Source organism: Bombina bombina, chromosome 1, assembly GCF_027579735.1.
Source record: "Bombina bombina isolate aBomBom1 chromosome 1, aBomBom1.pri, whole genome shotgun sequence".
Classification (NCBI taxonomy): domain Eukaryota; kingdom Metazoa; phylum Chordata; class Amphibia; order Anura; family Bombinatoridae; genus Bombina; species Bombina bombina.
Genome location: NC_069499.1, coordinates 1,040,826,091 through 1,040,843,814, shown reverse-complemented (window position 1 = coordinate 1,040,843,814; position 17,724 = coordinate 1,040,826,091).

The window sequence follows — 17,724 nt, the reverse complement described above, 5'->3', positions numbered from 1 at the left end:
AAATCTTCTTTAACCTTTCCATTAACATGAGTCATACCAATGTAAAACCATTCTGTAGGACCTAAACTTCATATTATGTCATTTAAAAAGGCAATGGGATTTCTGCAATAACCTTATATGAACCTACATGATTGCTGTGTAAACATTGTTAATTTTTTTGAGTTAATTAATCCACTTTACTCTTAATTATAAAGTCTCTCCTTCTTATAAAAAAAGCATAATATATTTGTATTATTATTATTAATAATTATTAATAATAATACCAATTAACTCATTTAATACATTATATTTTTTAGTATTGGTATCTATTTCAGCACATTTATTCAGCTATAACAATTGTAAGTAATTTACAGGTTAATGAGGTAATGCGTAAGAATTTTATATGATTCATATAAAAAAATGCATAATAAGCATGGAAATGCAGCTTTAAACTTGCTGATTAAAAAAGTAATTGTCTGTAAATCCACCATTTAGAGGTATTTAACACAGTATTTGGTTAAAGAAGTTATGAGGATCTTGCTTGTTAACTTAAAAACTAAAACCTGATGATGAGAAATGACTAAAACAATCAGATATAGTATCCTAATACTGAAGAGGAAATGCAAAGAGCGATTTCCATGTTTCTCACTGTTTCACAGTATGTTTCAATGATGTGATAATGGTTTACTGAGCACAATATTAAGCAGCAGCGCCACCTGCTGTTCAAATTTCAATTTATTTTTTAGACAAACCAAAAATTAATTTTAGGATGAATCATTTATCACAAAAAAAAGCGTTTTTCATTTTGTTATTTAGAATTTAACAAAAATGTATTTGTCCGCTATTTTCTAAGGACAGCAGCTAAATCTTCAACGAACATGAGACCCAAAATGTATCTTTCATGTCTGAGACAGAGGCGAGCATATCATTTTGAACAGCTTTCCAAATTACTTCTTTTATTTAATTTGCTTAATCCTCTTGTTATCCATTGTTGAAGGAGCAGCAATACACTACTAGGAGCTAGCTGAGCACATTGGGTTAGCTCCCAGAGTGCATTGCTGCTCTTGAGCATACCTAGGAATGCCTTTCAACAAATGATCCCATGTGAAAATGTGAGTTTCATATCTCTTTCACCATACTAAATTATATTTAAAGTGACATCCTACTTTAAAAATAAAATGTTCTGGTATTTCTTGCTTTTCTCAAGGGTTAAACGCATAATCAAAATGGCACTCCTGGAACAACCCCATTCAGGTCAAATTGAAGATATGGCCAATGGATGGAGCGTATGCATCTATGCCTGCTCCTTATTTGCTCAGAAGCTGTATCCTCCTTTGTCTTAAGTACATGAGCACAGCTTTGGATTTGTATTTAATCCTTGTGCACTTAAGACATTTGTTTAAAACTAAAATTCTCTAAAGGAAAATAACATTTAATTTTACCCCAGAATGTCCTATCAGCAGTTGAAATACAGGCAAAATAGCTCAGCACACATTTTTTCATTTGTTTCACTTTAATAACAGTAACCATGTGATCACTATGATTCGCTATCACAGTGATCACATGACTGCCCTGGGCTCCCGCCAAACATCCTCAGTTGTGAAGCGAGTTCTGGGGCTGACAGCAGGTGAGGAACTGCTGTGAATTCCCTGTGAAGTGGCCAAAATGGAAGGACGTACCATTATGTCACTAGAGTCCTTTACACCCAGTGTTTTTGTGATGTAATGTTATGTCCATCTGGCTGAAGGGGTTAAACATTATCTTCCATACTCTGACATTAAAGGGACAGTTCACCCAAAAACTTTCTCCCCTTTAAATTATTCCCAATGATCCTTTTTACCTGCTAGAGTGTATTAAATTGGTTGCAAGTAGCTCCTTTACTCATATTTCAGCATTTGAAATAGCTGATTTAGCTTGTGGTTTCCCAACCTATACTGAAAGTTTTGATACTGGCGTATACGCTATTGACAAGCCTAAGTAAACACAGCCAGCAGAAGAGATTACACCCTCAGTGGGGGGCATGATAGTTAAGTAATAAAATGATAATTTTCCATTGTTCTCTCTATGTATTGAGCTTTGGTGTTCCAGACAAATATAAGATAAGGAAACAAGTCTGTGTACATAAAAGTGATAACATAATGAGATCTAGACATGTGCGATTCGGTTCGGTTCGATTCGGAAATTCGGAAAATTCTGCAAATTCGGAGATTCGGATCGAACCAAATCTCCGAATTAAAATAGTGCCGAATCTACCGAATAAATCCGAATAACTTCGGATTTATTCGGATTTATTCGGTAGATTCAGATGGCCATGGATTACACTAGTATTGTACAGTATATTAGGTTATATCACTCTGCTATGGGTTATACCTAATGTACAGTACATAATACTAGTCTAATCCCACCTAACACTTACCGAAATTCCGAATTTCCGAACCGTATCGAACCGAATCCAGCCGAATTTATTCGAATCCGAATGAATCCTAAACAAATCCGAACCGAATTTATTCGAATCCGAATGAATCCGAAACAAATCCGAACCGAATTGATTCAAATTTTTCCGAATTCGAATCGCTCCGAACCGAAATTCGAAAAAATCCGAATCGATCCGAACCGAATTTTTTCGCCATGCACATGTCTAATGAGATCTGATATTACCTGAAACTCAACCCATTGTAATAGGCTGTGGTTTCAAAGCACAAAACCAGCTACTTCAGATACACAAATAAACCCGAAAATGCAATTTCTCAAATATTTTATACTCTGCAGTTGGTATAACAAGTCATTTAAAATACATTTATGGAGGAGGTTTCCGGAGGAGGAGCACAGGTGTGTGATCAGGTGCTGCACCTGCTCTGATCTCTCCTACCTACAAGCTGTTGGTGTGGAACCGCGCCTAAAACCCTCTAGTTTAGGGTGGCTTGTATTGCTGAATATCATCGCTGCTGGAAACTCTATAGTGCCTTGACATTGCACTAAATAGCTGCAGGTAGCAGCCCTGAAAAAGGACTTATTGCTATATCAAAATTAACACCCTTAAAAAAAAAACAAAAAAAAACGGTTGTTGCCACACAGTCTCCCTATTAAGCCGGGGTAACCCAAGAAAAAGTGCTCAGCTAAATCAACAGGCAAGTCAAATTCCTTATTACTGCTGAATAACTTGAAACGGAGGACGGAGGTGAGAGGCACTGCACTTATTCCAAGTCGTGTGGACTGTGAGAACTTACCTGTCTCCTGTGTACAGCCTAATTGAATACCCAGGAGTTGGAGCAGGAGTTACCTGTACCTCACACCGGCATTGCGGCTGGAGCAGTGGGCGCGGACGGTGTAGCCCGCTGTTTTTTGCTCTCCTGTGCTGAAGTGGCATTCCCCCTCCCACCGGTGCTGCGCGAGGGGGGGCCACTGCTGGAGGAGACGGGTCGATCCCTGGTGCAGTGTTGGTTCCGGGGAGGATAACGTGGAGCTGCTGGAGCGGTAGTTGTGGCTGCCTTCCCTCCCGCCTCTGCCCACTTTCTTCTGTCTCTACCCAAGGTGACGAGACTCAGGAACGATATCGTTGTCGGCTGGTGGTGTGATTGTAGCAGCATATGAGTCATATCCTTGAGAATAGCTGACCTGCTTTTTTGAAAAAACGCAAGAGGCGAGGATATTGATATCTTTGTGTCACAGCCTGCTGATTTGTTTCCCGGCACCCGCTGTTTCCTCGACTTGGAAGACGCTCCCCTTCCCACCGATGCTGCGTGAGGGGGGGCTGAGGCTGATGATCGCTGGTTGTTCCCTGCTCAAAACTTAGTCTATATACTCTGGGTAACGTAGAACTCTTGGGATAAAACTCGCAGTTATGTTTTCTCTATTAGCTGCCTCTACTCTGGAATGACTTGGCTCAGTACTGGACCCTTATTATTTGTTCTTTTTTCCCTTTGTTGGGGTTTTCCCATTGTTATTAATGTACATAACCTATAAGCTACGATAGTTGGCCTGACCCTGATATAAATAACGGCTATTTGCCTGCAAGCGCTCTATAACACCTAACCGTGCTAGGTTTGTTCTCTCTAGTTGGCATTTATGATAATTTAAAAACTAGAATCCCCTAGTTTCTAACTGGTATATATTTCTCCTTGAAACTGTATGTTGTTAATGTGTAGCAGCAAGATGTGAAACATTGTATTATCATATTTCCTGAACCATTTAGACTGTTACTAATTGACTGGGGGTTTCTTTTGTTTCTCTCTCAGACCCACAGCAAATGTATTATAATATTGGATTACTCTATATAGCTTTGCTTAAGTTTCAAAGTTACATCAAGTTGTGTTAAAATATACCATGAGTATTGGTTTCATAGAAATGAATTATACATAGTTTAGAGGTGTGTTAATAGCCTACAAGTAATCTTGTGTGTTAGACACACACAGGGAAAACAATCTGAGTATCAACTAGTTTAAAAGTACCTTAAAAGCTGATTGTTTCTAAAATTATAAAATATTGATCTGGTGGCCTCGGACTAGGAGGCTTGAGTTGTTAAACACTGTTTTTTCTGTTCTTAGCTCAAAATTTAAAACGGTATATTAATTACTATTGAGGACCTTCTTAAAGGTTAGAAAGTTGCTGGCTCCAAAGTAGGAGCCCTTTTCTGTCTTATGATATATCTTATCTTGTCACCAGCATGACTGAACCTGACTCACTTAGTTCACGGTTATTTTTTATTTTTTCTCTCTCCTTTTAGAGGGGAAGATAAACTTAAACAATACCAAAAAAAGTGCGCACCTTTCTTTCTCACATATCCTTCACACCTCCCTTCCTTCTTCAGTAGATTAGCTTGCCTCTTTCTTCTTTTTTCTCTCCCCCACAATTCACTCCCATTATTTTATGGATACATTTCTATATACACAGTCTCGCACATCACCTTCAGTCATGTCGGCTAGACAGAGGGATAAAAAACATAGACTTAATACAGAGCCTGTGGGCGAGCCACAATTGGTAACCCAAGAATCGTCAAATTTACTTGATTCTACTGATACACAGTCTCTAGTCTTAAATATCTCTTCTGCTCTTGCACCCAAGTTTGATTTACTTAGAATAGAAATCAAACAAGATATTGCGCAGCTAGCTACAGAAGTCAAACAATTTTCGGAAAGATTCTCTGAAGTTGAACAAAGAGTCTCTGACTTAGAAGATCTCACTCTAGCTCAAAACAGTAAATTAGAAGCCACTTCCTCAGCCCTTGCTAAATTGCAAAATAAAGTAGAAGACTTGGAAAATCGCGCTAGGTGCAATAACCTAAAAGTAATAGGGGTACCTGAAGGGAAGCAGTTTGAGGATTTAAATAAATTTATAACACAAACATTACCAGCATTGTTGAATATACCTCAAACTCAGCCAGTTATAGAAAGGGTACACAGGCTAGGACCATCACCTTTATCTAAAGAAAATATGAGGCCAAGGCCAATCATAGCTAAATTCCTGAATTACCAGGACAAGATTACATTTTTACAAGCCTTTCGTAAAAATCAACCCATATTACTGGAAGGTACAAAAATCCTATTATTTCAGGACTATGCAGCTGAAACTGCCTCAAAAAGAAGGCAGTTGGCTCCGGTATGTACTAAGTTCATACGGCAGGGGCTGCGAGCGACAATTTTACATCCTGCCAGGTTGCGACTTGTGTGCAACAACACTTTGCATTTTTTTGATTCTGCCCTTACGGCAGAATCTTTTTTCACCAAAAACTGCACACCTGAGCAGTTGAGGTGACAAACTATTTAGTTTTTCCTCCTTGGTAAAAATCAGAATAGATCTGATATTTTTCTTCTTCTAAGATGGGCCCTTTTCAGCAAATGGGCAACAGACGGCTCAGGTGGATTAGTCGTATGTTTTGGGGTTTTCTTTTTTTTGTTTGTCTGGGTGTTTTTTTTTTTTTTTTTTCCCTCACCATTTTCCCTTCCTGAACATAGATACCTACTATAATGACTGGGATTAAATTTACCTCATGGAACATAGGAGGGCTAACTTCTCCTATTAAGAGAAAAACGATAATTTCTTATTTGAAGAAAATAGGTACTGCTATTGCTTTTCTACAAGAAACCCATTTAAAGACTCAAGAAATTCTTAAACTAAAATCTTCTTGGGTTAAGGAGGTCTTTTTTTCATCTAGTTCTAGCCGAAAAGGCGGAGTTGCTATTCTTCTGGGTAAAAAACTCAAATATGAGATAATACAGAGTGAATCAGATGAGGAGGGGAGATATATCATACTGAAAATTAAGGTTGCTAATGTTTTGTATACTTTATGTAATGTATATGCTCCAAATGTTTTTAATCTCTCATTTTGGGATACACTTCAGGCCAGGCTTATGACATGTGCAGAGGGTTTTTTAATATTAGCTGGTGACTTTAATATGGCTCCTCAATACCCAATTGATAGAATGAGACAGCAGCCATTAGTCAAAAAAACTAAAAGAGATAATCTTGAGGCAAAGTTGTTCTCCAGGATTTTTTCTAATTTAAGAGTCAAGGATATTTGGAGGATATTGAACCCGGATACACGTGATTTTACATGTCTCTCAAAGGCACATAAGTCATTGTCACGGATTGATTTATTTTTGGTTGATGAAAGACTTTGTAAACACAAAGTATCAGCTCAAATTTTGCCTATTGTGGTATCTGATCATGCTCCAATATGCTTCGAGATTTATACGACTGGCCTTTCACATACAAATACTCAGTTTTTTTTTCCTAAATATTTGTCTGCTGATTCTGGATTTAGAGGCTTCCTCGAAACTAAGTTTCTGGACTTTGCCTTGTTCAATGCGGAGGCTAGAGCTCGTCCTTCTTTGTTCTGGGAAACTGCTAAAGCAGTGCTGAGGGGGGAAATCCTGGCATACACCATTAGGCGTACCAAGAAATTTAAAAAACGCGAAAATGAACTCCTTCGTGCAGTTACAAATGCTTATAACTCATACCTATTAGAAAAGACGTCTCAGAAATGGGTTAAATATATTACTGCATTAGAAGAGAGAGATTCATTTCTAATTTATAAATCTACTCAGCAGGATGTCCGGTTTTCTGCAAAACTTTACAAATATGGGAACAAGACTGGAAAACTTTTGGCTAGACTGGTAAGGCAGGACTTAGGTTCTCAGCTAATAGACTCCCTAGAAAAAGAGGGACATATGTTTAGTTCCTCTAAGGATCTTGTTCAAATTTTTTATGATTATTATAAGGGAATATACTCCCCCAGGATGTCTGACTTCACAGTGCGTCAGAAATTTTGGGGAGAAATCTCTTTTCCATCATTAACACCTAGTTTAATTGAGGAACTTGAATCCCCCATTACGGAAATAGAAGTTGCAAAGGCAATTAAAAATTTGGCATATAACAAAGCGCCCGGCCCGGACGGAATACCTAATGAGTTCTACAAAATGATACCCTCCACTGTAATACCTGATTTAACTTCTTTATTTAATTATATATATATAGAGGGAAATGAACCCTCATCTAATTTTACAGCTTCATACACGTCTTTAATTTTAAAAAAGGGCAAAGATGCAAGAATGGTGGAATCATATAGACCCATAGCTTTGATGAACACCGATTATAAATTGTTGACTACGATTCTCGCCCAGAGACTCCAATCTCTTCTTCCTTTGATTATTAGCCCAGATCAGGCTGGTTTTATGAAGAATAGGAACTCTGCGGCCATAATAAGGGAACTCCTGCTCACCTTGGATTACTTTTCGAATGATATGGATGCTGATCGTCCAGAGGAGGGAGGTATTTCAGACTTGGCAATTTTGGCTATAGACGCCGAAAAGGCTTTTGACTCAGTTTATCATGATCATCTTTTATTTTCATTAGAACAATTTGGGCTAAAAGGTAATTTTGTTAAGTTTATTGAAAAATCTATATCGCACAGCCTCCACAAGAATGATAGTAAATGGTCTGACGAAGCAACCAATAGCGTTGCGAAACGCATAAGGCTCCGCCCCCCGCCACACTCATCACCCGTTTCTCTGTAACGCCGATATACCCCAGCCCTCCGTATCACACACCTGGTTGTGTGGTCGGGGGTAAGCTGATATCGAGCTGAGAGAGGGTTTGCTATTTCATTTAACCACACAGCAGCTAAGTAACGGTAGTCAGACAGATCTCTTTGTTAGACTGTTGTCATACCGATTAGTGCTGCATTTTATCAGTCACTGATAATACTTGTGACTTTTTATGTTTGATATGTAAATATTTGTCTACTATCTGCACCAATAAATATACTGTTTGTACACATATATTTGCACTCCCCTTTTGTTCTGCCCCTACCCCTGTCCCTGAGTGCTGCAGTGGATGTAGATCCACACTGCAGCATTAAAGAGCTCTGAGACGACTTCTGCACAGCCCGGGAATACAGGGATCACTGGTGGCGAACAGAAAAGGAACATTCAAGGAGGAAACATCTATAATCCGGGTCCGATTGATACCTCATACAAATTGAGGTTTAATCACGTGAGTGGTTTACATTGCATCTTAGTATTTGAGCAACTGTGTCTACAGGCTTCACTAGGGGTGCCTTTCTTGTGCGCTTCTTCACCTCTTCTTTTCCAGATATATATATATATATATATATATATATATAGGTTTATGTATTTTAAAATAACTATAATATATTCCCCAATTTGAAGAACATTGGAATGTGAAATATTTACAGTACAAAAACAGTTAAACACTTTAAAAAATACTAGTCCTACAGGCTGTGTACACGGGCCATTTCCTGCAGTGCAGTGGTCCCACCCGCCCGGCCCTTCTCTTGCCACTCTTTGTCACGCCCCCACAATGCCCAGTCATGCCCCTGCAACATTCGCTCCCGCTTGGCCATATCCCCTGCCACACCCGCTCCTGTCCACCCTCTCTGCTGTCTGATCCTCACTAACTGATCCTTCGTTATGGCCAGGTATGTTTGTCCTCACGCAGTCTCTACTGCGCATGACAGCTTTGGACAAACATACCTGGACTTTTATTATATAGGATGAATATTGCATAATCATGCTTTTACATGTTTTTAGCTGCTTGACGGCAAAGAGTTGTGTGTACATATGTATTTATGTGTTTATATGTGTATATATTTTTGTACATACATATATACATATATAAATACATAAATACCTATGTACACACATATAAACATATATATTGACATTATATGTATGTATCTCTATGTTAAAGCCCTTTGCCTGCTTTTTTTTCTAACACCTGAAACCTCATATCATTGAGCCCTTGTAATTTTTTATTGAATTTTTTTTTAAAATAATTTTTATTAGATGGTGTTGTTAGGAGTGTAGCTGTACTTTTAAATGTATATGACATGCTTTAAATGCAGTCGGGCTCGAGTGAACGCAATTACTTTCCACTTGTTAGCGCTCTGCTCGTAATCTAGCACTAAGAAGGCATTACACTGTGCTAATTTACTCAATATTTACTTCAAAATTCTCTTGAGGGGGCACTTTAACCCACGATGTCTGTCTCAGATATAGCGTGAAGGGGCAGACTCTGACCTGCATATATGGTGGTCATGCCTTGATGTAGACCACCCTAGGAGCCAGGCATTCTCTCTGTGTAACACATTACAAATAAATATTACCCCTTTCCAAGTTTTATAAACTTGCGCGCACAGATGCGCTTCTCTAAAGGAGAGCTGAGGAGAACTGATAGGAGTACAACAGGGGGTTTTTGGTTAAGCACATCTAACAAACACATATATTGTTTTATGTTTTCATGCTCATATTGTGGGAGTGCTGCCAAAATGACCTAAATAAATATAAGACAAAAACAGGTATTGGCGCACCTCCAAACACATAAGACCACATATTATCACATATTTTTAACATATATCTTAATGCTGCAAAAAATTGCCTTCTTAATATTTCTTAATTTTTAAATAAAGATGGGATCTTAGTCACACAATAAGGCCATATTCTGCTCAGCCAGTCACCACTTACAAGGTGTCCCAAAATAGACTGGTCCTAACACTATCAAATTAGCCTTACTGGGCTGAATCATGCAATTCTAATATGCTAAAGTAGGATTCCAACATTATAATACTATACCTCAAATCAAGACTGCATAGAATGAGGCTGCCTGGCTTTATATACACAAAGTAAAATAGCATTGTCTGGAACACACCTGAACAGAGTGGAGTGCTTTAAACCAAAGGGATTAGGTCAGACTCCCTTAAAGTAATACAACAGGGGGGTTTTGGTTAAGCACATCTAACAAAAACATATATTGTTTTATGTTTTCATGCTCATATTGTGGGAGTGCTGCCAAAATGACCTAAATAAATATAAGACAAAAACAGGTATTGGCGCACCTCCAAACACATAAGACCACATATTATCACATATTTTTAACATATATCTTAATGCTGCAAAAAATTGCCTTCTTAATATGAACTGATAGGAGAACAGAAGGAGAATTCTCCAAATGATTGATAAATCAAGCCCATAGCTTTCCTTGCTCATTCTCTCAGCCCCCTCTCCCTCATATCCTGCTCACCCTGTCAACTCCACACTAAAACAATATTGCTCGGAGTATTTTTTAAATATATATATGCTGCACAAACTTTATGTATATATATATAAAACATAGGAACACACTCACTCAATTATGTGAAAATAGCAAAAAGTATAAAAGTGTTTAAACATCAAAGTCAGTAACACATAGAGCTGTTAGTATTATCCAACTCTTGGAATGTTATATCTGCATACCACAATGTTATATCTGGATACCACAATGTTATATATGCATACCCCTGACACTATGGGGGATATGTATTCGCGGGTGTCAATACGCTCGCCTAACATCGCCAAACATCGCGGCTGCAGATCTCAATACTGTCTCCATATTTATAAAAAAAAGCTGTCAAAAACACACACACCAAGTACGGGGCGATGAGCATCGGACTGTTGTTAACTAACAGTTATCGATGACGCTGCAATTCGTGTTTTTCCCAACTTTATTTTTAACATGTCACTAAACGCCACCAAAATACTAACATGTTTAACCCCTATCCCGCTGCTCCCCGACATCGCCGCAACCTAAATAAAGTTATTAACCCCTAACCCGCCGCTCCCCGACATCGCCGCAACCTAAATAAAGTTATTAGTCCCTAACCCGTCACTCCCCGACATCGCTGCAAACTAAATAAACGTATTAACCCCTAATCCATCGCTCTCCAACATTGCCGCAACCTAAATAAACTTATTAACCCTTAAATCTCTGGCCTCCCACATCACCACCACTAACTAAACCTATTAACCCCTAAACCGTCAGCCCCCACATCACAAAAAACTAAATTAAGATATTAACCCCTAAACCTAACAACCCCTTAACTTTAAATTAAAATTACAACATCCCTATCTTCAAATACTTTAAAACTTAAATGTAGAATTAAAATAAACTAATTTTAAACTATTAATTAACCTACCCTAACTATTAAACTAAAATTAAATTAAACTACCAATTTATTTTTTAGAGTTAGTGTTTGTTTGTTTTTTGTAACTTAGTGTTTGTTTGTTTTTGTAATGTAATTCGTTTAATAATGTTTAATAGTATATTTAAATAATTTTAGTAGGGTTAGGTTTTTTTAATATGTAATTTAGTTTATTTAATTGGTAGTTTAATTTAATTTTAGTATAATAGTTAGGGTAGATTAATTAGCAGTTTAAAAATTGTTTCTTTTAATTCTACAGGTAAGTTTTAATTTATATTAAGATAGGGATGTTGTAATTTTAATTTAAAATTAAGGGGTTTTTAGGTTTAGGGGTTAATAGCTTAATTTAGTTTTTTCCGATGTGGGGGGCTGACGGTTTAGGGGTTAATATGTTTAGTTAGTGGTGGTGTTGTGAGAGGCCAGAGGTTTAGGGGTTAATAAGTTTATTTAGTGGCGGCAATGTCGGGAAGCGGAACAGCCAATAGAATGCGAGCTCAATCTGATTGGCTGATTGGATCAGCCGATCGGATTGAACTTCAATCTGATTGGCTGATTCAATCAGCCAATCAGATTTTTCCTACCTTAATTCCGATTGGCTGATAGAATCCTATCAGCCAATCGGAATTGAAGGGACGCCATCTTGGATGACATCCCTTAAAGGAATATCCATTCATCGGTAGTCGTCGGGAAGAAGAGGATAGCTCCGCGTCGGCTCGCCTGAAGATGGCTTCGCTCAGCTCCGGATGGATGAAGATTGAAGACGCTGCTTGGATGATGACATCGTCTGGATGGAAGACTTCTTCAGCGCCGCCTGGATGATGACTTAATCGGATGGAAGATTTCATCAGTGCCCCTTGGATGATGACTTCTGCCGCTCCGGATCTCCTCTTCAGTTCCATCGATGATGGCTGGCTGAAGACGACTCAAGGTAGGATGATCTTCAGGGAGGTAGTGTTAGGTTTTTTTAAGGGGGGTTTGGGTTAGATTAGGGGTATGTGGGTGGTGGGTTTTAATGTTGGCGGGGGGTTGTATTTTTCTTTTACAGGCAAAAGAGCTGAATTCTTTGGGGCATGCCCCGCAAAAGGCCCTTTTAAGGGCTGGTAAGGTAAAAGAGCTTTGAACTTTTTAATTTAGAATAGGGTAGGGAATTTTTTTATTTTGGGGGGTTTGTTATTTTATTAGGGGGCTTAGATTAGGTGTAAGTAGCTTAAAACTGTTGTAATATTTTTTAAATGTTTGTAACTTATTTTTTTTATTTTTTTAACTTAGCTTTTTTTATTTTTTGTACTTTAGTTAGTTTTTTTAATTGTATTTAATTGTAGTTATTTGTAGGTAATTTATTTAATTAATTTAATGATAGTGTAGTGTTAGGTTTAATTGTAACTTATGTTAGGATTTATTTTACAGGTAATTTTGTATTTCTTTTAGCTAGGTAGTTATTAAATAGTTAACAACTATTTAATAACTATTCTAACTAGCTAAAATAAATACAAAGTTACCTGTAAAATAAATATAAATCCTAAAATAGCTACAATGTAATTATTAATTATATTGTAGCTATCTTAGGGTTTATTTTACAGGTAAGTATTTAGTTTTAAATAGAAAAGTATAGTGTAGTGTTAGGTGTAATTGTAACTTAGGTTAGTTTTTATTTTACAGGTTAATTTCTCTTTATTTTATCTAGGTAGCTATTAAATAGTTAATAACTATTTAATAGCTATTGTACCTAGTTAAAATAAATTGAAAGTTGCCTGTAAAATAAAAATAAATCCTAAGATAGCTGCAATATAATTATTATTTATATTGTAGCTATATTAGGGTTTATTTTAAAGGTAAGTATTTAGTTTTAAATAGGATTAACTTAGTTAATAAGAGAAATATTATTTAGATTTATTTAATTAATATTTAAGTTAGGGGGTGTTAGGGTTAGTGTTAGACTTAGGTTTAGGGGTTAATAATTTTATTACAGTGGCGGCGGTGTAGTGGGGGGCAGGATAGGGGTTAATAAATTTATTATAGGTGGCGACGGTGTAGGGGGGGCAGATTAGGGGTTAATAAGTTTAATATAGGTTGCGGCGGGGTTCGGGAGTGGCGGTTTAGGGGTTAAACTATTTATTTAGTTGCGGCGAGGTCCGGGATCAGCAGGATAGGGGTTAATAACTTTATTATAGAGGGCGGCAGTATAGGGGGGGCAGGATAGGGGTTACTAGGTATAATGTAGGTGGTGGCGGGGTCCGGGAGCGGCGGTTTAGGGGTTAATACATTTATAAGAGTTGCGGCGGGGTCTAGGAGCGGCGGTTTAGGGGTTAATAACTTTGTTGAGTTGCGGGGGGCTCCGGGGGCGCTGGTATAGGGGGTAGAACAGTGTAGTTAGTGTGGGTGTTTAGTGACAGGCTAGCAATAAAGCTGTAAAAAAGCCGAAGAGCAACGAGATTGGATGAGTGATAACTCTCACAGTCCGCTGCTCATCGCCCCGTACTTGGTGCACAACTTTTTGACAGCTTTATTGATAACTTAGGCGAAATTTTGCAGGTCCGCGGCGGCGATGGTAGGCGAGCTTAGGCGGGCGTATTGAACCGGCGAAGGCAGGTAAAGTAGACACGTTGATAACTACCCCCCTGTAGGTCTAACAAGGTGTTGGGCTAGCGCAAGAGTTATTTATCTTAAGGAGCATTATGTAAATATTAAATACAAAAGTTATAATAAATTATTATAGTTACTGTAATATATATATATTCTATTGATTTTTTAGAATACTTTAGTACATATATCATAATTTACATTAATTATTAATATTTTTCAATATTTTATATTTAATAAATACATAACGCACCTTTACTTAGCTTATATGCACAAAACCTGACAGTACACTAATTCTTGATGTGCGCTAACCTGACATGAGTTATATTTTAGTGCAATATGTATTTATTAAATTTAAAATATTGAAAATTATTAATAATTATTGTAAATATTTATTATAGATGTACTAAAATAAACTAATTATTAATAATACCTTTTTTTAATAATTTATATTTAACATTTACATTATGTGCCTTAAGATAACCCAACACCACGTTAAACCTACAGCATGCAACCTGAAGCGTTACACATATTTTACACTCCAATGTTCTTCATATAGAAACAAATGTTCTTTTTATTTTATAAATATATATATATATGTATATGTATATATATATATATATATATATATAAATGATAATGTTAATTTTAAATATATATATCAATACCTATATATTTATATGAATAAATATACAGGCATAGATATATACAGATATATATATATATATATATATATATATATATATATATATATATATATATATATATATATATATATATATATATATATATATATATATATATATATATAGGAAAATCTATTTAAAAATACAAAGAACATTTTCCCCATATAAAGAACATTGGAATGTTAAATATTTACAGTAAATACAAAGTAAAACACATTATTAAATATAATACCAAGTATTTGCATGAGTACTTGTACTGGTGCAAATGCTCTGATGCTTAAAGGGACAGTTCACCCAAAAAAAATCTCCCCTTTAAATTATTCCCAATGATCCTTTTAACCTGCTAGAGTGTATTAAATTGGTTAAAAGTAGCTCCTTTACTCCTATTTCAGCATTTGAAATAGCTGATTTAGCCTGTGGTATCGCCACCTATACTGAACAAATTAATACTGGAGTATAGGCTATTGAATAGCCTAAGTATACACAGCCAGAAGAAGAGATTACACTCTCAGTGGGATGCAGGATAGTTAAGTAATAAAATTATCATTTTCCATTGTTCTCTCTATGTATTGAGCTTTGGTGTTCCAGCCAAATAAAAGATAAGGAAGGAAGTCTGTTTACACAAACTTAGAACATAATGAGATCTGATATCACCTTTAAGTTCAACCCATTGTAATAGGCTGTGGTTTCAAAGCACAAAATCAGCTACTTCATATACACAAATAAGCATGAATTTCTCAAATATTTTATACTCTGCAGTTGGTATAACAAGTCATTTAAAATACATTATTGGAAAAACAATTTTACAGTGTACTGTCCCTTTAAACCGATACCTCCACTTCGTACCCATATGCCATCTTGTGGCGTATTTTCAAACTGCATGTTCCCATTTCATTTTTAATGGATAGTAAAGTCCAAATTAAACGTTTAATGATTCAGATAGGGCATGTAATTTTAAACAACTTTCTAATTTACTTTAATCATCAAATTTGCTTTGCTCTCTTGGTATTCTTAGTTGAAAGCTAAACCTAGGTAGACTCATATGCTAATTTCTAAGCCCTTGAAGGCCGCCTCTTATCTGAATGCATTTTACAGTTTTTCACAGCTAGGAGGCGTTAGTTCATGTGTTTCATATAAATAAGATTGTGCTCATGCATGTTGAGTTATTTAAGAGTCAGCACTAATTTCCTGAAATGCAAGTCTGTCAAAAGATCTGAGATAAGGAGGCAGTCTGCTGAAGCTTAGATACAAGGTAATTACAGAGGTAAAATGTATATTTCTATAACAGTGTTGGTAATGCAAAACTGGGGAATGGTAAATAAAGGGATTATTTATCTTTTTAAACAATAACATTTTTGGTATTTACTATCCCTTTAAGCTGGATTGGAGACTTAACTAAAAATTGTTCACTTCTGTTCTACCAATACAAATGGCTGTTATTTGTATTATTGTAGGAGAGATCACTGTACCTCGTTCAGACAAACCCCTAAAGTACTGGGCCATTAAAATGCAGATTTCCAGCCCTGGCTAAACTGGCCAAAACATATATTTCTGCCGCATGCAGTAGTATGGAAAGTGAAAGACTATTCAGCTTTGCGTCAAACGTCCTTACTGATGGCAGAAACAGACTTATAGCTGAACATGCAGAGATGCTTCTGTTCCTTAAAAATAACTTGCCACTACCTTTTGAAAAATTATTCTAATTGCTAGGTTGCCTGTTAATTCCTATGAACACTCATCCTACAATTATAGGACTAGATTTAGATTACATTTGATTGGTAAGGTTACCAATGCTCTGTTCACATTTCCAACTCCATAGACTGTAATGGAGTGGGACATATAATGAGAGCACTGGTAAAGTTTACCAGTCAAATGTAATCTAACCCATAGTGTTGTTCTCCATGATTAAACAGTGCACTGTTATATGTGTTTTTTTTTTTTTTTTTAAACTTTTATTTATACCACAGGAGGGAGAAATAGGCACCAAGAAAGGAAAAACAATAACAGCATTGAAATGCAATACATACATAAGAAAGTAAGTATATCTCAGCTTATACAGGACTCTGACTTTAGCATCGTATAAAGAAAGTCCATTGAGTATGACTTAATAGTCCTGTGTCAGGGTATCATAGAAATCAAAGTTCATGCCTCCTCTCCTCTCCTTTTTCCTCATTTTCCTTTAAATATTTACAATAAACAACAACAATAAACAAAGAAAAATAAATCAAAAAAGAGAAAGAAAAATTATAACAAACAAAGAAAAACTAAAGAAAATAAAGAAAGAAAGGGGGATACACCACCAAAGTCTGTGGTATCCCCTACTTACCCGGAGCTCCCTTGGACCGCCAGCCGCTTCGTGATATACTGGAGTAAGAGGTGTATGAGGCATATTGTGTTGGAATGTACCTATCTATTGCGTGATTATGTTAGAAAAACACCACTTTCCCCTAAGGTTTTCCTTCAGGATGAAGTCGCTGCCTCTAAATGGATATAGGACACGTTCCCTGATAGTGTCAGGCAGATGTAGTAGGTAAGGTTCCCATTTCTTTATGTACTTAGCTATCCTCTGTTCAATATTCCCCCTAACATCCGCTTGTTCTATGAGCATCTGTGTGTGTATCTTGGTAAGTAGTTTTCGAAAAGGTGGGGATGAGCTATCTGCCCAGTGTTGTAGGATCACTTGTTTTGCAGTCAAAATAGACACAGAAACAAAAGTATCATAGGGGCGGACATTGTGTTCTGGGAGTAAGAACAAGACTCTTTGTGCGGAAAGGGAGACTCGAGTTTTTATGACTTTAGATATCCAGTAGGTTAATTTACCCCAGAACCACTGTAGTTTAGGACAGTCCCAGAATAGGTGAACCCAGTCAGGATTCGCATAGTTACATTTAACACATACATCTTGTGCTCCCGGGATCCATTTGGCCCTGAGAGCTGGGGTAATGTAAGCTTGTTGCAGTATTTTGATATGCGTCTCTCTCAGGTTTGCTGATAACGTGATGGATC